At 45.7% G+C, this 23,161-nt stretch overlaps 1 long non-coding RNA gene across 9 annotated transcripts in view; it reads right to left on the bottom strand.

Annotated features, from left to right (window-relative positions):
• LOC308067803 overlaps nt 1-23,161 on the bottom strand; it is a 50,625-nt gene that overhangs the window by 12,667 nt on the left and 14,797 nt on the right. For all 9 annotated transcript variants that reach the window (XR_013929730.1, XR_013929731.1, XR_013929732.1 and 6 more), the window contains exon 1: nt 681-23,161. This exon is cut by the window's right edge and continues 14,797 nt beyond it. This is a non-coding gene — a long non-coding RNA (uncharacterized lncRNA). The remainder of the gene's footprint in view (nt 1-680) is intronic.

Below are 23,161 nucleotides of genomic sequence, written 5' to 3'. Positions count from 1 at the left end.
CACAAATCCCTAGACGTTAAAAGCCTTTTTACATATTTTTTTTCCTCCCCGTCCAAAAATTTGGCTACAGATCCCTAATTATAATTTTCTGGAGATTTTAAAAATATTTAATTGTGGTTTCTATAAACACAAAGATAAATTACTACTTCTAAATATTGGTTCTCAACAGTTACTAATGCCTCTCAGGGGGCTGCTTTTATTTTACTAAGACAGAAAAAATAAGTTGTAAAAGATTTTCTTTGTGTCTGTCTCTCTCATCATAGAGGGGAGTGGGGTTTGAAAAGATTTCTTGTAATCGCCACCGAATGCTTTCTAGCTGATGACTTTTGACAGTATTATTAAGTAAACTAAAGGGGAAGATTGATTTCCAAGATGATACATTGTAAAGTCATGAGAAATAAAATCTTAAGCTTTTATTCCAGAAAATGAAGAGACAGTAAATGCAATGAAGACACTAAGACAGACACTGTACCACCCACCAGTTCCCCTTTTAAAGCTTCCAAGCTGACTGGCAGACAGAGCTGTAATGAGAAAATTTTAAAAGTTTTGGGGCTTGGGCTTGGATGAGCAACACAACGTGTGTGAGCATCCCTGAGGCTTATCCGGAGTGTATGAACTTCTTGGATCTAACTCCCGGGTTGCAAGATTTACAAGGACATGCCGAGGTATCGCATACTCACAGCTTCGCGTTGGGTTAAAAAAGTGCCCTAAGAGCATCATCTGTTCCCATGTTGCGCTGTTACGGCTGTGGATTATCAGTCTGCAGGTACGGATGAACGAGAAAATAGAAAGCAACTGGAGAACAGCCCTGACCAAGCCTTTCCTAAACGAAAGCAGCAGCACGGGGTTGTACCAGCTGCAGTTACACCTTACAGAGTTTAATCTCTCAATGTTTTAAAAAAAAAAAAAAAAAGTCCCTAGAAAGGGTGAATCAGGAACTGAGGATGTTATCAGGAACTGAAAATACTGTGATTGTGTTGACACAGCTGAAATACTGCTGCCAATCCTGTGAGTCCTCCGACACAGCCATTGGAGAAAGCTGTTTCTGTACCACACGTGGTTTGCAGCCAGTCTCCTGAGGTCACGTCATGGGTGGGAACCCCCCTGAGATGCGGGCACGGGGCATCCCCTCCCCGAGCATCCCCTCCTCTCCCAGTGCACAGCATCCCTCTGCCCCCCCAGCACAGCCCTGTGCATGGCCACACTCGGAACCAGCCTGAGGAACTGCTCTGGCTTCAAAATAACTCCACAAAAACATCCCAATTTATGAGTAACTTCCATGGTTTTAGTTTTTAAATCCCAAATCAGTTCCCCGGTCATGGCCATAGTGCCATGCGCAGCTGCGGAGTGGAGGCTGCAGCTTGGGAGCAGGAGCAGACAGAGAGGAGGTGGAGCCATCAGCACGACAAGCTGAAACTACCACCCAACTGGACAAAAAATAGCCAGCCAAGACAGAGAGGGACATGGAGCAGAAGCCCAGAGCAGGAGAGGGCTCCCAGGTCTTTAGATGAGAGTGTCGATCAAAACCAAAGCTTCACGAGCCAGGAAGACATGGACCCTCTGGGCAAGCAAACTGAGCTGTCACATAGGGGCTTGGGGACTACTCGCCCACAGAGACCCATCCACGGAGCTAACGCGGTTACCTTCTCCGTGAAGCAGTCCATGGAAAGGGATTTTTTTGTTTGTTTTTTTTAATGCAGTGATATTTTGCCCCTTTCACCCAGGCTACAGCTTAGCTGTCCTATGATGAGTTTACCTGGCCCAAAGCAACCACAGCCCTTGCTAGGACAGAAAAACACACGGAGAGGCAAAGCTCAGTGACGGAGCTGACAGAAAAGTTCCTTTTGCCTGATTACGAGCAGAGCGCCAGCCCTGAGCTACCCTGCCTCTTCCACCAGCCCTTGGTGTGCCCAGCGCCCTCCAAACAGGCGCCAGGAGATGTGGTTCCCACCCAAGACAACTTCCAGGCTCCAGCTGGGCAGAATACAAGGGAAGCACAAACCACGTATCCAGCTATATTAACCATGCATTCATAGACACATACTAATAATAGAGTCCAGAAACTGCTCCCAGGTTACTCATCTTGCATGTCAAGCCAGTCCTCATGGTTTCCATAGGCATAGGGGAGAGGTGGGTGTCTTGCTTGGTTTCATAACAGTGCTGCATGCTGATGTGTAATAAATAAAGATGAAATGGAAATAATCCAACCCATTCCTCTTTGAGCAGAGTTCAAGAAAAATATTGCAGCCAGAGACTATAAGCAGACCCAATAAATTGGTTCCCCCCGCCCCCTTCCCCTTTTGTTATTAGGGTGTGACTAAGACTTTGCAGCATCAGCTTTAGATCTTAATTAGAGATTCTTGCTGCAAGCTCAAGGAGTATTTTAAAATAATGTTAAAAATATCATAGGAAGTTGCAGCCTACATGCAGACATGACACAAACCTGTGAACTGGGCTGGCTGAAACACGCCACCATGGTCCCGTGATTTTTCCTCTATCTTAAGCCTCTGAGTCCTCTGGTGTTGTATTATCTCCTGTGGATATTGTACCAAATAAAGGCAGAGAGGGTTTAACAGACTGCATCCGACTGTCCTCAAATATTTATATCCAAAGGACAGCTTGATTTTGAGTAAAAAAAAAAAATATGGAGAAAGTGGGGCTGCATTATAAGAAAAAGCTTATTATCCGGGCTACTGCTTAAGATGTTATTGTCTGACTGTGCTTTCTACCCAGCACTCGCTTCAGACGACTGAACTTGACCTATCCACCCATCATAAATTAAATTCTTTGATCTCATCTGTAACAACACAGAGCCCTAATAACAATAGATCAAACTGTGGCAGGGACAATATGCTTATTCTTTACCAACTAAATTTTAATTAGTAAACAGCTCAGGGAAAGAATCCACCTTTACAGAACAAAAAGGGAAAGAAAAAGCATTTAGTACTTGAAAGAAATCGCTGATAAAGAGCAGAGGCATCTTTCAGAGCTCTACATCCTTGTTCTGTTCATCTGAAAAAAACACATCATCCCCAAACCATTAAAACCAGGATGAATTTCACATTGTAAGAAATCACCATGAAAGCAAACATCAAAAGGGGCTGGGGAGGAGGAAGCAGGTCAGGTGGGAGAGAAATAGCACGATGCCTTTTATCAACCGTTCATACAGCAACACCTTGATGATTATCTGCCCACTGCCTTGCTTGGGCCGTGCCGGGCTCTGCGGCGTGTACAGTAAGCCCGGCTGTGGCAGAGTCCAGCTCCCACACCTCACAGGGGTGTTTAATGTTTGCAGAGCAGCTGGGGAAAACTGCACGGCTCCCAGCATCCTGTTCATCTTCTGTTTGCGTAGGGTGGATTTATTATTGCAGTGATCTTCGTGGCTTCCCCCTTAAGCTCACCTGGAAATAATGAGCTGACTATTTAGCGTATCTGCTGCTCAGCAGCGTGCCTTCTTCTAGGCAAACATAAATACTTAAAGTTTTCCTATCGGCAGCAGCACTTGTCAAGGCAGGGATTTTGCGTGGCTGTGCATCTCGGGTCGCTTTGTGCCAATGTAGGAGCAAATTCTAAGTAAAGCTTCTTTTCCTGGAGCACCCACGCCACCTCCCTCCCCGCCCGCTCCCTGGCATTGCACAACAGGGTGCATCAACAGCTCAGCTGGTCCCTCGGTTGGAAGCTAGCACCCGCCTCTCGCCTCTCCCTAGCCCATGTTTTGCAGACCATCACTGGAGATAAAGAACACGGACTGACACAGCCGGTGTGCTCGTGCCGGGCTCCTTCCCTTTGAAAGGCTGGCTAAGCCCCCAGCACGGCTCAGTGCAACCTGCCTGACACAGGAAGACGACAAGCCAAACCCAACCCAAACTGTTTACGTGGCGTTACCACATCCCAAGCAAACAAACCCAGCCCGCCGCAGACCACGAGCAGGAGGCGAGCCCGCGGACGGGAACACTTCACTGGACCTCTCTGAGCACAAAACTCCAAGTTTAGCCTCTGCCATCGCCTGTTGTGCCAGCAGTGCCCTCACCGGGGCTTCAAAAATACCACAACACTCCACATATTCTGAGCCAGGTTTGATATTGAATCAAAACCCCGCTGAGCTAAGGTATTGGGATTTCATCAGCTCTATGTGTCTGGCTGCAAACAGCTAGCTACTACCTTAAAAAAATAGTAACAATCCAATTTTAAAACAATAATTAAACTAAAAAAAGGAAACTTGCGAGCGGCGAATAAATAAGCCAGCTGCAAACCCTTTTTTCCAAGCTGGATGTCGGTGTACTTGAGCTACTTTACCAACCGGTTGTAGCAAACCCACCCATGTTGTGTTTGCCCCCGAAACGCAGCCCCTCTGCAGCGCACGGCTGCAGGGAAGGCAAAGAAAAATCTGGGTTTCAGCTGAAATCACGGGATGAGTTTCACGTAGGAAAAATCTCAATAAGCAAACTGGAATTCGGTCTGGACACTGAGGCTTTTATCAAATATCAAGTGACCCTTAATGACGGCACATGGGCAAGCTGGCCTCATTTGTGTCCATCAGCCGCCGATTTCCAGGACAGAAGACACGACGTGTGATACCCCACAGGTCCTCCCTCTGCTCCCTGTGCCACGGGATGGGAACCAAGGTGCAGGCAGGCTCCAGGTACGGCTCCCAAACCAGAAACATTTAATTTCCTTCCTATGTTTTAAACGTCCGTTCTTGAAAAGATATTTCATTTTCACAAGACAGATAATACGCAGACCAATGACAGATTTCATTAAGAGGACAAAGGCGACTGAGAACATGACCACGGCTATTTCTTCAGATGAGTTTTCAGTTGTTCCCTTAGAAGTTAAAAAATAAACAAACATGGTAAAGTTTCCCCCTTGAAGTCTCTGTGAGCACTGACACAGGATGAAATCCTGCCCACACTGAATCAAATAGCTGGCACACAAGTCGACGTTTGTGTGGCACACACACATACGTGTAAGCCTTGGGACACCGAAAAAGCACAAACCCCTTTGTGAACTGCACAGCCACAACACCCAGGAATAACACGAAGCTAAAAGCAGCAAAACCCACCCAGAGCATGGGCAGGACCCACTTCAGTTTGTTTGCAACTGGAAGGACAAAACGGGGAAATCCACCACTTTGTGGATTTTAAAACCACGGTCACAACTCATCTCCGTTAATGACCAACACAGCTGTAGCTGCCGGGCAGTTCTGAGAACCAGAGGCAGACATGTGGCAGGAGAGGGACTCGTTCTCCTCCCATCGCCACCACGGATGGTGCCGAGGCCACGCAGCAGAAATCCATTTTCTTCTTCAGTGGAATAACAGATGGTTTTGCCACCTACCACTACTCGCCGCCTTGTCAAAGCCTCGCGTATTGTGTGTGGTCCGGAGTTGGGTCATGCAACCAGCCAAAGCCCTCTAACTCCATTTCCAGTTCACATCACTCTAATAGGCCCTCAGCTGGCCTGAGAAATTCCCAAACATCTCTTTCTACAAACAAGGAATTGGGTTTCTTTTGTCTTGCAATCAGGGGAGACAAATTCTCCCCTTAACCGCAGTTTAATTTATTCCTTTTGGTTGTTATTGCCTCCACCTAGTGCAGCTGTCTAGACTGGGGTGGTGGCGGGGGTTTTTTTGGGGTTTTTTGGTGTTGTTTTTTTTTTTTTCCTTTTTCTTTTTAGTTTGGGATTTTTGGAAGCTGCCTTTGCTTCTTTCCGAAACAAGTTTATTTTTAGTGTCACTTTTTCCATTGGCAAGATGTTACGACTGCAAGAGCTGTTCTCAGAGGAACCGCTCTGCTTTCAGCATGAAAATGAAGAAGGCCTGCCTGGTTGGAGGGCGGGCCAAGAGAAGGTCGAGGTAACGGCGCGGTGGTCCAAGTGAGCAGGGTCCCGGCCTGTCGGCGGAGGTTGGCTGCTGCCAGCACATGCTGCCGTTGGGAAGAGCCCGAGCCCCTCTCAAACCCAAACCGGCTTCTCGAGGAGGGTCACACGGTACCTCCTGACACCCTCTTGGCCTGAGCTCCACGTGGGACGACGCTGACGGGACTTGCACCTGCCCAAGCCGCGGCACTCTCGGCTCTTCTCCTGGTGGCTTCCAAGAACAAATCGAAACTTGCCAACGAGCCACCAGAGAGTTTTAAATCGTGGGTAGCCCTGCCACGTGAGCCTTCAGCCAGCACTAAACAGTTCTCAGGTGGTCTCTCAGGAAAGGGGGTCACAGACACAGCTTAAGTTGTGTGGTTTGGGTTTTTTTGGTGTTTTTTTGTTTGTTTGTTTTTGTTTTGGGGGTTTGTTTTTTTTTTTTGTGTGCTTTGCTGTTTACCACCCTACAACCTCCTGGCTGCCTTCTTGCCATGCTGACTTTGCTTGCCTCTGCTCTTTCAGGTCAGTATTTATTCTATTCTTTCTCTAAAACATGGATCCCCTCCGATCTTCCCACAATTCTGCTGGCCACCAGAGTTCAGCCCCGAGCCCCCTTCTCAGCTGCAGAATTTAATCTCACCGCAACGGTCATCTGCTTAATTACTACCAGTTTACCACCTCGCAAAGACTAAGGGTGCAAAAATCCAACACTGCTTTTATAAAGGAAGAGGTGGACTTGAAATAATTGGATAAAAATAAGACCGGTCTCTTATTTTTTTCAGCACCACTTTTCAGCATTCACAGCCCCCAGAGGAAAGGTTTCCTTGCTCCTGCCATCAGCCCAGCTTCACCGTCGAGCACGACACAGCCCAAATACAGCAATGCCAAGAGGGGAGAGGGGGGAAAAAAGGCAATATATTTTAAAGCAAATCCTGTAGGCTTTGAGATTGGCAGTGAGGAGGTGGGGGAGGGATTTAAAACACACACAAAACCCCAGAATCAAGCAAGCGAGACCATTCCAGTTGAGCTGTTTCAGCCATTGTCTTGCAACAACTTTAAACCCAATTGCTTCTTTTTAATGAGGTATTTTCTTCCTCTTAACCACCCAAATCTAATCCATGATGTTAGTCCAACTCAGAAAACTTAAAATCAGAACATTGGGGCCTTTCTTAATCCTCTTAACTTGCCAAAGGTTTTCTGATCACACACCTCTTCCTTCCTACTTAAGACTGGGTTTTTTTTTTCCACCACCCTTTGTCTTCTGTTTACAGCTGTGAAAAATTAGGATCCATGCAGTAAAATCTCTACACAACGAATGAACATTTAGAGATAGCTTGCACGTTTCATTGAAGGAAACCAGGCATATTTTCCTAATTATTTCATCAGATCATATGTACCTAACAGCTCCCTGGGCTCAGATACTCAGCGTTCCTTGAAGGACATTCTTTAATCCACAGTCTTTGGTTCCTCTGAATAATTACCTTCAAAAGATAAATCCTGTCTCATACTATGGTCACTTTGCACCTCTCGCATGATGTCGTAGGTCAGTACAGCTGTTGCGGTGGGACAGGATCTCACGTGAAATGCGGGAATCCTTGTCCTCCACCTCTTACAGGCCCTCCTACCTCCTGAAGCCCAGCATCTTGGGAGAGGATGCAGGGCTTGACCACTGCTATGGCCTGATCATTCCAGGGTGATGGCAGGGCTAACTGGACTTCTCATATGAAGAAGCTGGAAAAGCTCTGATCCAGCACCGATTGGTTTCGGGGCTCATAGGCAGAGGCATAAATACATCCAAGCAGGTATAAATACATTCAAGATCTACTGTCCCCCTAAACTTGGATCGTCATCAGCTAACAGCCAGACTAGCACAGAAGACTGACACTATCAGGTATCTAAAGAACACCCTGCTATGAAGACAAGGAGCCATACTGGAGTGAAAATTGCACATCGAGCTCTAAGAGGAACCCACTATCCATGAAGTTTAATGACCATGGAGGACAGCTGGTGACCTCAGTGATTTTCCAAGCCTAGCCACTCCTAGATTTGCCTTAAAACTCATGAAGTGTTAGAGCTGCCGGCTGAGCACTGGCTCCTGGAGTCACCCCTTGCTGTTAGACTGTACTGACCAAACCAAGCATCCGTTAGAAACCTTTCCCATCACATCAGCACCATGCTGACAGCGTTAGCTCCTTTCAAGATGAACTGCACGATAGAGAGTAGGAAGGGTGCTGAGCAATACAACAGCCATGAGTAAGCAATCATCTAAGGGACAATCCCCATCACGTCCTGGTCCAAATTATGTCTAAAAACAAAAACAAGAGACTTCCTGCCTCTTGCTGCATCAGTCTTCTCAGAGGTATGGGGTTTACTGAGTGGGCCACCGACTTGAGTCAAACCAGGAGCCAAGCAAAAGGCTTGAACCAGAACATGGCCTGGCACCTATCCCAAGTTCCTTTCGAGTTTGGTTAACATTCCCCACCCATCATTTTTCCTGTGCATGTGCCACATCACTTCCTGGTTCTGATTTGCCTGCTATTTGCCCCACGGGTAGGGTGTTACCCATCAAGATTCAAAAACCAGCAAGTAACCCCTCCTCCCCCTCCTCATAAACCCCACACCCATCTCTGAGGGATCCAAGCATCCCTAGCAGGAAGGAGTCCAAGAATTCTTTATGCACATAAGAATGTCCCTTTGCCACATCATAATCCTGTTTGCTACCAGTGCCACACACTGATGGTCCAGGTCAAACTCCAGATGTTAATAAACCTCAGTAACAACTGCTCAGAGAAAATGTAGATAATTAGTCACATACCTACTATTAGAAGAAAAAACAACACACCAACAAAATACATGACAAACAAAAATGTGCAATAAAAAAAATGCATCTTGGTTGCTTTTCACATTCTTTTCTAAAAGCTAATTTTAGCTCTCCGGCTGGAGCCTAAAGGCAGATGCACATCTGGTGTAATCTGCCAGCTTCCATCCTTAGGATGCAAAAACATAGAGGGTTAATTAAGGAGGGATTTCAGGATGTTGCCCTGTTCCTTTTCAGCTTTGGACAAACTGGGATGATGGTGGCCTCCCTGTGGCCAGGTGCTGACTGTAAGACAGCTTCATTCCTTTTCTCTCACCACTCAGAACGTGCCTGGGTCGCCCTGTTACAAAGCATTAATATTTGCCTTGGTGTCACCGCCTGTTTCACTACCTTTGCTGATACTGTGAGTTACATAAACGTGCTATACTTGGAAGAATCCACGAGCAACAGGCAGAAGGCACTGGCCTGGGATGCCAGCCGTGCTATCTGTAGGTGCATGTCTTCTGTCTTTGAATCAGCATCATTACCATATATGCCCTTCAAAATTAGTTTCCAGGCAGATGTTTATATTTTGCCACTGGATTGGCTGGGGTCCTGAAAGGATCAGATACGGTCAAATCCTGCTGCTAGCACAGATAATGCAAATCCCCAAAAGATAAGTGAGGTCAATTATCTGCACCAAGTCACAGGAGTTACACGCCAAGGAAAGAGTATGGCATTAAACTAGGAATCAGTTGTATGGGCTGAACTCCCCATTCACCCTAGCAGTTGGCAACGTTATTGATCAGTGTTATTTCCCAGGGTGTTTCAGTCTTTGCTCATTCCAGTCACAACTGGTTCATGTTACTGGTTTGCAGGAGTGTGTTGCTTACCAAGCTTGCTGTTTCACTGCATGTATTATATTAATACGCAGCATCAGCAGTGCCCTAGCTGCTCCAGCAACGACATGGGCTGCACAACACAAGTTAATCATTTTGGACGTGTGTTTCTATGTGGGAATCATCACATTCAAGTACCTGAAACACAGCAGCCACTTCACCACAGCTCTTGATTTCCATGGTGTGCAGAATAATCCTGCCCAGGGAGCGTCTGCAGTAGGAGCTTCCTCGGGCACCTGAAGGCAAAGCGAGCAGGTCACAGCATCACCAGCTTTGGTGATTTTTCACGGTGTACCCAGACAGTGATCCAGAATTGCTGTCAACCCTTTTGGAGATATTTTTAAAGCTCTTCAGGGCAGGTAAACGGGTTCTGGAGAAGTGCCCCTGCAGGTTTGTTACCTGTGTTCCTCCAGGGAAGGCAGGTAATGCTGGATTTGTGAAACTTCCTTCACACCCTGGCCTCTGAGCAATACATTCACCCGGGATCTCTCCACTTGCCAGCCCCTCATTCACGACTTTGCACTGCTATTGTCACCCCACAAGCTGCATGTCACACGGATAGATAGGATATATGCAGTGAGCACCCAGTGGGCCAGACCATGGCCAGCGTGGCCCCCCTCTGACATTTGGGCTTGCACCTGATTTCCCCTACAACAAAAAAAAAAACATCTTAGATGTCCACCTTGTGCCCTTCAATCCATCCTGCCAGACTGTTTCATTAGGCATTGGGTTTTAACAGACAGAGAGTTGCGAGCGAGCGGCACTTATTTATTATGCTATTTACAGGGAGGGAATTTACAAAACATGTTAAAAACTTTACAAGGAGAGCAAATCCTTCCAAAAAAACCTCAGGAACACAAGCTGAATTTTGCCAGAGTTTGGTTGCTTCACGCCAGAAACACAGTCTCCTCCGCAGGGCTTTGCACCACTGGGACAGAAACAGCCTGAGGGTGAGGAGCGGTGCTTGTCCCTAGGGCAGACACTTTGGCCATCAGGACTTCCTCCAAGCTTTACTTTTTAATTTAGTGTCTGTGCATGGCCTGTTTAGGTGAAACAGGCTTACCCTAAAGAGGACAGTCAGATGCCGGAGCATGCAATAACTTCATTTACAAGGAGAAAGGGGGCAGCTGGAGAAGAGGGGGAGAGGATGTGTGAAACCCTGAATCAGGCAGTTGTCACCCCAGCATTCTTCAAGAAATTGCCGTGGTCTGTATAATGTGGGTAGTTTGGAGCAGTTGTGCAGTAAATATTTTTTCCCAAGCACTTTTCATGCTCGAGTTTTAGATTTTCAGAGGGATTTTTTATTTAAAAAAAAAAAAAAGGTTTTTTTTTTTGAAGGAAGATCAACGACTTAATGAAAAAAGTCTGAGATGCAAGAGCAAGGCTATCGCTTCAAGAGTGCTTCCAGATTTACATAAATAACATTCCTGCTGCATAAACATCTTGGCAAAGGCATAGCATCTAACCCCTTCCTACTCTATTGGCCTCCACTAAATTCTGCAGAATATTAAAACCCCTTGATGGTAACATGTTCTCGGCCAGAAACAAATCATTAGTTTGGATGAGGGCATCAAACTGCATCTGCTCTGTTCCCTGAAGTTCCAAGTGCAAGAGATTTAGTAGGGAGGGGAGAGGATTTCTTTGATAGAGGGATTTAGAAAAACAGCAATTGATATAATTTTAAAGCAGATACAGATACAAGGGGATGCGTTCTTTACGAAGACACATGGGAATGGTCTGGTATAATTAAAAGTGGAGATGGGCTCAAGCTGTGGAGTTTGGAGGTGGATCTGAACGCTCAAGATTTTCAGGTCAGAGCTTTTGTTCTGCCTGCTACATGCAGCTAAGATGGTCCATAGATCAATTTTATCCAGAGTCAGGAAAGGGTAAATCCAGGCTCATCTCTAAGCAAAAAGAAGAAAAAAAAAAAATCCTAAGAGGAGGGAAGCGATGAAATACTGCAGGGGCCCGTACTCGGCTGGAAGAAGGCTGCAGCAGGGCAGCTGCCCTCCGCTCTGCGGGGCCAGCTCAGCCCTCGGCACGGAGCTCGCAGAGCTCCGGGAGCGCTCCAACACATGGCAATAAGGGACTCTGTAGTCCTGGCTGTCCCTGTCACTGCCAAAACTGCCCCAAGAGGAGTGGCACAGATGAACCTGTTGCCAGTTTTTAATTCCTCTCTAGGCTTGCTTGCACAGAAGGAATTATTTTGGGGTCAGTTCTACTCTTTCAAGGAAGCAGCACATGGCCAAAGCTACCCAACGCAGCCTCTGCCTACCAGGGCAATAAGTATTGATCCTACCAGGGGAGGAAATCTCCTTTACCAGGAACATTAACGAAAGTTAGGGATGGTTGAGGGTCTTTTTTCAATCCAGCCTACGTCTCTCAGGTCTTTTTCCCCTCCAGAAATGGCCAGCTCTCTGCTTCCTCAGAGATTCTTTAAGCTCACAAGAACATCCTGCATGGATCTGCAGGGACAAATGATTTCTTGAAACATACTGGTCTTAATCAAATCTAATCTTTCATGACAGGACAGAACAGCCTAGACAGCTATTAGATTTAGCACAGCTACTCTGAGCAGCACTGTTATGTCAAAATTATGCAACCTAGGCTTTGATAGGCTTTGGGGATTTTCTCAATGGTTCCTTATGAGCCTGTTGGTGCCCCTCACATTTCAATGACCACAATATGAACATTAAATGTATTTCCTTTCCCACAGCTGGAGACTGTCCCATCTGTTCTGAGACAGCCAAAGTGTCAAGTAAGCCAGACAAGGCAGACAATTTTTCATGCAAATCTGTTGACTTTAGGATTTTTAAATATATGTCTTTTTAATAACCCACAGATTATCTCACAAAAAACCCCAGGTCATTTGCAAGAGTTCCTCCAGCAGTCCTTGGCATCGTTAGCTAACATTGCAACGTACATACACTATTCTCAGAAGAAAACCTGGCAAAAGGACAGAAAGAGATGCCATATATAGTCAAACTAACTGTTTAGCCTGGGATGTTGCATCTGACAGCGCTTGGTCTGGATGCCTGAGCGAGATGCACATAACCCCCTCAACCACCACACCCTGGAGCCACTCTCCAGCTGCGCAGCACAGGTGGAAGGGAGAAAATCAGATGAAAAGCATTGCACCAGCCCCAGATGTGGGGGATCAAGATCTTGTCATAGATGTGGGCTCATTCCCTGGCACCTTCAGCATCCCTGTGCCCTCCTGTGCTAGGGTGGGCAACTCCAGACCACTCTTCAGACAGCACTGCATGGCGTGGGAAGCAGTAGCACAGAATCAGGTCTCAAAATCATTTACAAAGCCAAGGAAACAACCTGTTAAATTACCCAGTATTACAGGTAGCTGGCTCAGTACAACCACAGAGCTCACAGTTAATTTAACTCCAAAAAGCAGCCCATCTCACAGCCTAGGACCCGCCTCTGCTCAGCATGCACCGGCTCATTCACTCATTGGATCTTTTGGAGCAAGGCAAGGATTTGAACAAATGAAGTGCCTTGTGACTATGAAGTACTGCACCACAATGACACAGAAGAGCCTTTCTCGCCTCTTTGGTTTTCAAACCACCATTTAAATCCCCTTGCTTTTTAATGAGATGTTCCACAATAAAACAGACTGGAAGAAGCAGCTGGCAAAGCATCCTGCAACAAAAGCCAAAGACGTTCACTGCCTTCCTGCCATAGTTTATATGATGAATTTGCCCTCAATTAGGGATGCAAACCCCCCACCTTGCAGGAGATGATGCTACGGGGAGGAGGTTGTCCACAGCAGCTTCCAGCCTCTGAATTCTGCGCCCCGTTCCTGGGAGAGCCTGCTCTGGTCGGCACCCAGAGCACACCTGGTCCTGCCTAGGGTCTGGTGAAGGACCAAACCGAGCAGAAACAGGTATCCACCTCAGGCAGACACATACCTCTCATTCCTTTAAAATGTAGGCGGACATTTGACTAATCCAGGTGGAATTCACTTCTCCGTATTTCAGGGTTGATGTGACAGGACCCAGTCCAAGGCTAGGGAGCTCATAGAAGCTGGGGCAGCAGGAGGTTTCCATCCTCTGGAATAACAGGAGGAGAAGGGAACTGGCTGCACTGAAAGCCTCTAACCCCTGCTAGCAGCTTCTCATGGGGCAGCTCTGCAATCACAGAGAAGGTGCCTGTCCAAGCACCAAAATTACCATGAAAGAGGCAGGCACGGGTTACATGTGGAGTAAGCAAGCTTCACACAGACCCAAGGCACTGGTTTAGAAAGCAGGCCGTTCCCCTTTCCCTAACACATGATTTTCCTGGGAAAGAAGGGACCATAGGTCTCTGGATATCTTGGGAACTCTGCCACTTCTTCCATTTCCCTCCTTGAAAAAAACCCACCAAAACCCCAAACCACCCTTCTCCAGCTTATTTTCTGAAACTCTGCTTTAAAGAGCTGAGTTTCTAAACCCAAAATGCGTGATGCAGAACAGCTGACTTTAAGACTTATTAGAAACAGTTCGTTGCTGCTGCGATTCCATGCGATGCACCTCATCCAGAGCACAGGCATACGCACGGCGTACGTACGTGCACGCACCACAGGCTGGCTAAGTGCAGAGTTTGCTGCCTGGGGCAGATCCTGACTCAGAGATTCTTCCACGTTATTTTCCATGGGAGGAAGCAAGAGTTATTTTGCAGAGGGTCTGAACAGACTAGATGCCAGCTTCTTGCTGGTAAATACCACTTCCAACCTCACTTGCAGTCTCCAACAGATGTTTCTGCTTTGCAGAGTAATGGAAATTTTATGGACCATTTTCTCCTCCTTCTGCTGTTCCCTAGGAGGGAGCAGCAGACCAAGAATGCCCTTAGAAACACAGTGGTCTCCTTCTAAAATGCACTTCAGAGCTGTGTCTCCAGCAGATCAAGGAGACAGAGTCAAACCACTCAGTTGTGGATTTGGTTCAACTGGAGAACCAGACATCAGTGGCGAGCAGACAGTGGCATGTCCAGCAGCTTTCACTGGAGAAGCTCAAAACGCCTCCTGAAGGGTGAGCTAGGGCTCCCAAGCTGGGTAGCTGACAAAAGCAGGTTAAAAAGATTTAGGAAACACAGCATTAGGTTTTGGTTGGTGTTCATTACAGGTGGGGAAACTGAGGCACGTGAAGCCGTTTGCTGAGGACACGCTGAATCAGAGCGGGGCTGGGGCTGAATCCACACGTGTGAAGCACCGGCGCGCTCGTCGTGAGACAGCGCTTCCTCAGCAAGAGCCAGAACACAAACAGCGTGATGGGACAGAGAGGGAAAACCTTTGCCAATGTAGACAAAGTATGGAATAAAAGTCTGATATGCATCCTGAGAATCCACATTTTCCCTCGCCAGACTCTCACGTCTCCAGGCTCACCCAACTGCGTGCATCAAAATTGCAACACCGGCATCTCCCCAGACTGCTCAAATAAACTGGGTGTGTTGCAAAGCTCCTTAAGCAAAAACCAAACAAAAGTTGGGGAATCCCATTGACTCACACCTGTTTTAATTATTTTTTTTTTTTTTTAAGGGCCCAGGACTCAGTGAATGAGAATATTATCCCATGGGGATTGAGAACACAATAGAAACAGGAAACTTTTAAAAAGCATTTCTGTGGAGATATTATCTCACTGCTGTAGGACACAAGATTTACTTAATTGCAGCCAAGGAAGTTTTAGATTACGCTTTGCAATGTCTGCACGAAAGTCTCAGCTATCACGGGGAAGGCTCCTTGCATGGCTGTTTCTTTTAAGATGCGTGCCTTGCCCTCAACATGTTAACTGGAGGGGATTTGGCGATAATGCAAGTAGGTTCAGAATACTTCAAAGCCTTAAATTAGATTCAGGGCATCACAACCTATGATAAAGAATATAAAATTGCTTTTTTAGCAGATGACATCCTGTTTTCTTTCAGTGAAACACAAGCCTCTATTCAATATCTTGGAGAAGTTTGAGAAGCTAAACAATCCTGCTTCTGGTTCTTTTTGTGAGTATAAATATGACCAAGACAGAGGTGATGCCTCCAGGCACCTCCCCAGAAAAATCCCTCTTAATTTTCCATACCAGTAGTCCCTAGAAGGATTCAAATCACTAAGAAGCCAAATCTCTCTTCACTTAAATAAACTTTTAACAGTAAGTCTCCAACCCTTTTATGTGACACACATCATGATTTTCAAAGATGATCTAACTCTCCATTATCTATGCTTGACTAAGTCCACTTACTGAAAATGGTTATCCTTCTGAGCACTTCATTTTGAGCAGCATCCCCCAGTACTTGAGCCTTTAACAGTACATGAACCTAATCCCACTCCCCATCCCTCAAAAAAAAAAAAAAAAAAAAAAAACCACAAAACAAAACACTAAACAAAACAAAAGGCAAAAAAAAGGGGAGAAAATTGAGAATACTCAACCATTTTATACAGGCTTAGATGGGACCAATTTCATCCTAATCAGCATCTAAGAATCCAAGTTCCCTGTACTGCAGCGATGATGCAGATGAAACTGATTCAAGTGCAGGTTTGTGTCCTGTGTCCCCAGTTTTTACTCCTCATCCATCATATTCCTACTCCTGCTGCCTCCGGTGTTCTTGGACCACACAGCTAGGTCACCGTGGCTTGCCTACAGCTGTGGGGAACCGACCACCTCCAGCATCCTGATCAGCTCCTGATGGTTGAGGTGACCACCTATGACCACTCAAGCTCCACCACCCTCATCCATGATGGGAACACTACAGCTGGGCCCCCGTTATTCACTCACTCATCAATTCTACTGAAGTCTGCTGAGGATATAGTACCTTTGGGACCTCCACTCCTTTCTTTGGTGAACTGGGTTAGCGGGTCCAAACATATTGGGAGAACCGATGGATAGAAACTAGCCCATTGTAAACTGATTTCATTTTAAAGGAAAATTCCAATAGTTTCCTCTGCTCTGCACTGGAACAGCAACATGCTGTCTTCTGTTTCAGCCCAGCTTCTTGTTGCCACCTTGCCACCCCAAGGAAATCAGATCAATGACAGGGTCATTCCGCAAGTGTCCTGGGGCAAGTGACTGCAACAAAAGGGCAACGATGAATGAGTGACCAAGCTTCTGTATGCCAGGGGCTTCCAGTGGAGCACGGAGATACTGGCCATACCTCCAGCACAGCTGTGCTGAAAGCTGTTCGAAGTAATTGCCAAAAACATACATGAACTCACCGCAACACAAGAAGTGGATCTAACACTGGAAGATACCAACTCCAGCCTTCGGAGCCAAGACACATTAACTGAACAACGCCAAACTAAGCAGCCCAGCTTCCTTGGATCTCTGTTCCTTTAGGAAGGATGCAAGGTTATCCAAACAGCAACGAGATGATGGGTTCAACAGCGCAAAGCCTACGCACACATAGGTCATGTATTACTACATTCCATATACAATGGGTCAACAGATCGTTAGCGTAAGGTCCCAAAATCTCCAAGGCAATCATTCCATACCTCTAGACATAGCGATTTAGAATTCAAAACACAAAATAAAATGGGAAAAAAAGCAAAAAAAGGACTAAGTTGTGAGAGAGAAAGTGAAGACATGTTCGTGTTTACTTTGTTTTGAAGAAGAAAGCAAAGCTTAGCATTTGTACCCAGCGAGTGCTTCTGGATCTGTTATTACATCTGTTCTACCAGATTTCCCTGCAAGAGTTCCTCTCTTTTTCCCCAGAACAATAAAACCCATGAACTGCATGCCAAGTGGCGAGTGTCCCATGACCTTCTCTAGCTACTAAGAAGCTACTGAGAGGTTTCAACAGCTACTATGAAATGATGCAGCCAATTACTTCATATGTTCAAGGTATCAAAAGAACCACCGTCTTTCAAGTAACATTAGAAGAGTAAATAAGGATTAATTTTCCAGCCTCATTACTTCTTTCCTGATGCTGGAATAGCAAGCTAAAGCATTTCTACAGCTTCTTCTGGAGACTTCTGTGCCTTTGAACATACCCTCACACCACAGTGAGGCTCTGATGCTCCCACAGAGACCTCAGAGCATTGCCAGGGTTATCTACCAGTGGTTATCCAGAGCATTGCAGTGGCTATCCGCACACACTCAGCTGTGGCCAAAGAGGCATCCTTCCAAGGAGCTGGAGCTCTGAGCCTCCTTCAAAAGGTGTCATCACCAGACCCCAGCACTGCTGATTCTGCTACTGAGCAGAACAGATCTCCAAACAGCCAGAGAAGAATTTCACTTTTATTTTCCACTAGGACATGGTCCAGTAGGCTGGCTGTTGCTGAAGCTGACTTTCATCGGCACTACAGCTGGAGCCCCACATTCATTTTAAGCTCATCCAAGTGCTGCCTGCTGACAACTCAGGCTGATCTGTCGCCTCCTGGCCTCACGGCCTCCCTCCTGGCTTTCAGCCAGCACCAGCCCTTGCATTGTTAGTGGAAAAAAAAAAATAATATAAGAGTCAAGCATAGTGCCTACCAGCCTACTGACAACCATAGGTTGGCACACTGACCTTCTGGGTACTGGCGTGAGAGAACAGGTGGGAATACATGGCTTGGAAGAAGAGGGGATGAGACCTTGCCTCTTGGCAGCACCTGGCCTTTTTATCAACTTGATCTGCCCACAACATACCACCCGAGGGACTGAAGTCACAAGTCACTGGCTGCTTTTTGCAAACTCAACCTTCCACAAAGTTATGCAAACAAGAAAGGAGTTTGAATGGAGATGTACGAAGCAAGTTCATTTTCCCAAGCCTCAAAATTAACAAAAATTTGTTTATTTTTCTTTGTGCTCCAAACTAAGATTCAAAAAAGATCCTCTTTCACCCAGTTAACCCATCCTTCTTGCTAATATGAGGCGATATGTCCTACGAGAAATGCTGCCCTCAATCAGTGCACGCAGCCATTTTAATAATACAGTGGGGTGGGGTTTTTTTTTTTGATTGATTTTGGGTTTGTTTTCTTTAAACTAAATTGGAAATACCTAGGCATTCCTATGGTGACCTGAGCAGCTTTGCTGCCCTGGCTCATGGTTGCATGGCTTCCATCAACACTCCCAGTGGCTGTAGACCAGAAAGAAGACACAAAGCTATTCCCTCTCACTGCTGACTAGCACTGACCAAGAGTTATCAGCTTATTTAGCAACAAGAAAGCCAATTCCCACTGCTTCAGTGGATAACAATTCTTTTCAGTTTCTGCATCAACATCATATAAGTTTGCTCTTAAAAACAAAGGACTTTCTAGAGCACTGCTCATTGAAATATCTCACCACTTGAGTGAACAACATTAGTTTTATTATTAATAAGCTTCATTTAGAGTTACAATCAGGAATGGTAATGAAAAAATGTATCCAAGTAGTTGTTTATCTGCAAATCATATGAATTTTTCCAAAATAAATGAAGCATACTCTGCTTGCTCGCTCTCCCCCTTTCAGCTTCCCCTGCCACAACCCCCACAACCAACCTCAAGCAGAGAAGAGCAAGCCATAATGCAGAACAAAACCAAAATAAAATTGAAACCTGATAAGGCCACATTCTCAGGGACAAGCCATGTGTGAGATATTTTTGCTTAATTATTTCAAGAAACGTATGGCCCCTTGGCTGTCACCAAGGTTGGCCTCGCCAGGCTAATATGAAGAACTACGGTGCAGACAATCACTAGATACTTCAAGTATTTGAGACCCAACTAATTGGCTCACATTTCATACTCATCCTCTGAATTTTACGGTGAAATAGAGCCCTTACAGTTTTGAATCAAGCTCTTTTTCTGCTCTTATAAGTGCTGGATGCCCTGTTGCAGAGATACGAGACTGTCTGCTTGCAGGCACACTGTTACATTGCTACCGTCACTGGTTCAAGAGCTTTCCTAACGCTTTGCAGTCTCCTGGAAATGCAGTATGAAGTCTGATGGCAGATAAATAGTGATTGTGGATTATGGCTAAAGAAATAACTCTGCAGGAGGGCATTCCAGTGCCCGGGTTTCAGCTAGTCATGCCTCAGTACCTTGTACATCTGGCTGAAAAGACAGGTGCTTTCAGTCCTAAATTATACGGGATATTGAAAGAGCACCCACCGATGATATTAGAAAGGGAGCTGTCTGCTTTCCAAACAGACCATCCTTGGGCTGAATTAAGTTGTAATATCTAGAGGGAACAACGATATGATTTTTTTCCTCTGTCACACAGCAGAGTACATAACAGACATCATTTAAGTAACCAGCTGCATGATTTAACTCTGCTTCCGTGAGCTTCAGCAACCTTGGAGGACGCAAAGGGAAGTCTAGCTGAGACACGCCAGAACACCTTGCTGTGTAGGAAGTCTCCACCTAACTTTATAAAGGCACTAGGCAGTAAGAGAAGAACCCCTCATCCCAAGTCGGAGCTCATTAACGAGCTTTAGTGTTTTTAAGTGAAGCAAGTCAGAAAGGTAAGGGGTAGGGGAAGCCATGGCATTACTGAACACAACAGCAAAAGAGACTGTTGTTAAGGGAGCCTCTACCATTCACGCACCTGCATTAAGGGCAAAGAGCACTTTGGCGAGCCTGGCCAGTGGTGTTGCCGAGCTGACCCTGGCAACATGATGCGTGGGATTCAAAGGTCAAGTGAAATCACGGCTTTAAAGTTTTTTTTAAAAAAAATCCATTCAGGAACATGCTTGCTCTGCAGAGAGTCAAAAATCCTGCAGTAAGACAGGAAGGAGATTGCTGGGAAAAACTGCTGAACATCAGTCTAACAAGACTAAAAATGCCTTAGACCAGAATTTTGGTTTCCAGCCGCTGACACACTACGTAACTACACAAACGCCCGAGGAAAGGGAGCAGAACGGGGCAGAGCTCCCTCCATCCACATACAAATTACAGCATATAGATTTCACCTCCAGGAGCAAGTGGATGCTATCACGTACAGTGGTACCAGCACAGAGATGCCAGCACAGCTCTGCCTTCGGTACGGACCTGCTGGCTCACCCACGGCAGCACGGGTACAGGAGACCTGTCCGTGAGCGCCTGTGCAGACTGACTCTGGTAACAGACTGCGTGATGCAAAACTTTCTGATTTTTATTTTCCTGGCTCTCATGGTGTCACTGTCATAACTGCCCAGACTTCAGGACGGAGAAGCCAGGTAAAACCTAGTTTCTAATACATATAGAAACGGGGTAAGCAAAGGCACACTCAGCTCCTTCCATAAATAGGCAAAAACCCCACCATAATAAATACTCGTTTAAAACTTATCCCATGACAAAAAGTAATTGCTAGGTGACAGCTTGAGTTAGGGAAAATATGCATGAAAAATAGAAATATGCCAGAGAGTCATACGATTGTTTAGGTTGGAAGAGACCTGTAAGATCACGGAGTCCAACCGTTCAGCCAGCACTGCCAAGCCCACCACTAAACCATGTCCCCAAGTGCCACCTCTATGTGTTTTTTAAGCACTTCCAGGGACAGCATCAGCTAAACTGGCAAATAAAGCCATTTTGGGGTAGAAATCTGAGTGTAAGACAGACAACAAAAGCAGTAGTTTCAGTATTTTCCCACTCTTACAAACACTGTAGACTTTGTTATCACTTTACACTTCAGAGGCAACTGTTTGCAGCGATGGCAAAGGCGGCACATTTCACAAAACCGCCTTAAGATGCTGAAGATCAGCAGAAAGATCATGACAATAGGCCTTTACTGCTGCATCTTTTTCACTGTAAGTGGTAAGTATATATATACACACTATATACTTGCTTTTCTTAGAGGGGTATGGTAAGGGGAAGAATTTTTTTGTGATATAGCTATTAAAAAGACACAACCACTGCGCTGGCAGAAGCAATGCCCTCATTCCGTTACCTATGGCCACGCTAAGGCTGGTATTAGTCCTGAGCAGTGCAATAACAGGAATAAAACACTTTATAGCAAACAGGGAGAAGATGCACAGAGTAACAGCAAGGATGAAATCCCACAAGTGAAAACTGAAACTTCAGGTGAGGACAGAAATCTGACAGCACTTTTAGGTAGAGAAATGTAACAGCAGAATCATGCTTCAGATGGCACAAGATCAGGGTAAGGAAAAACCACAGGCACCCGGAGCGGCACTCTCTGCAAAAGCTTGTTTCAGACAGTCCATTTTGGGGAGAAAACATGCGTTAGCGGGGGAAGCGGGGAAGCCTGCCGTGTTTACAAACAGTACGTGAAGAGGTGGCTTGTAACCGCAGCGGTGCGGAATGTCCCGCGGGGAAAGGAAGAAATTTGGTAATCTAACTTCCTGGAATAATGCTTTTTAAATCCCTCTTAATAAGGCACAGATTATGCCTTGTAAAATGTGAAAATAATGCCTCTGACAGTAAAAGGAACATTAATACCAAACTCCTGCTTCCTATGAAGAATGCTCGCTATGGCTACATTAACAGCTGCCTGTATAGCTGCACGCACTTGAAAACGAAGCCAAACACAGCTGCCCTGGGTAAAAACTGCATCCTGTGTTGTATTTTCAAACCAAACATTTAAAGAGGTTGCAGTTTTGTGAATGTATTTCATTTCCTTTGCACCACAGTAGCAATAGTGCCATCCCCAACAGATACAAATGAAATCAGTCTGGTATCTGCGTTTGGCAAAAACTATCCCTGGTTTAATGTCAGTGTAGGCTATACTGCCCATCCTACACGACTGTATAAAGATAATAAATGGATCTTATTGTTAATCAAAGAACAAAAGCATCTGTCAACTAACGAGACCAAAGCTTAGCAACTTGGGTCACCAATTCAGAAAATGTAAGCAGCTCATTCAGCTCTGCCTGGGTAAGAGCATCCCTCCTGCAGGCGCATGGCAAGACCTTGCGAGCTCACGTGCAAAAGGAACATCCTACATGATCTACAGGAAAATTCAAGGTGGCCAACACTCTGTCTGTTTCCTTTCCAATATAAAGTCTAAAATTCTTCTACACTGAAGCTACCAGATACTGGTGTTATTCTTACTGCTAGGAGCTGGAATAGGGATCTGATGAATATCCTTTTTTTGTGTGTGTGAAACTTCTTCCTTCTCTTAGTTGGGACTTTCAGACTTCTTAAATCACACAAATATTCCCACGAAAACGTTTATCCTAGATGAAGATTGATCAGCTGTTCCTTCACTTTGTTTTTAAGGTTTCTTTAAGCTACACACGCTCTTGCTTGCCCCTACACTGTCAGCTCAAGTGGCCATCCAGAAAGTGGACTGGACATCCAGGCACTTACATTCCAAGCTTCGCTTCTTGTCACATATAAACAAGAAAAGTATGTGTACATCCCAAAAGACGAATTTCCATCCCAACGTACATTCAGTTTGTTTATGATGAACTGTTTCAGTCTGCATGAATTTCCTTCGCAGAAGTTTAGACGAGGTCCTGCCCTCCTATACAGCCTGCTGAACTGTGAGGGGTTAGGGATGAAGTTACCCGAACCCTTCCCATTAAACTTTTAACTGAATCAAAACAAAACCACCCCACGGAACAGAGGCAATAGTGCTCGAAGGAGCAGATGGAGCCCCTGGATTCCAAAAAGTATCTTAACTTAGCAACTTTAGTGGCTGACTATATCCGATGGAGGAAAAAACAAACACGAAGAGCCAGGCTTATTCATCACCAGAAGAGCTTGTCCCCAGTAGCTGCTCATGGATGCAGGGAAAAT

Source organism: Falco punctatus (genome assembly GCF_963210335.1).
Source record: "Falco punctatus genome assembly, chromosome: 7".
In the NCBI taxonomy this organism is placed as follows: domain Eukaryota; kingdom Metazoa; phylum Chordata; class Aves; order Falconiformes; family Falconidae; genus Falco; species Falco punctatus.
This window is presented reverse-complemented; position numbering and strand designations above follow the sequence as displayed.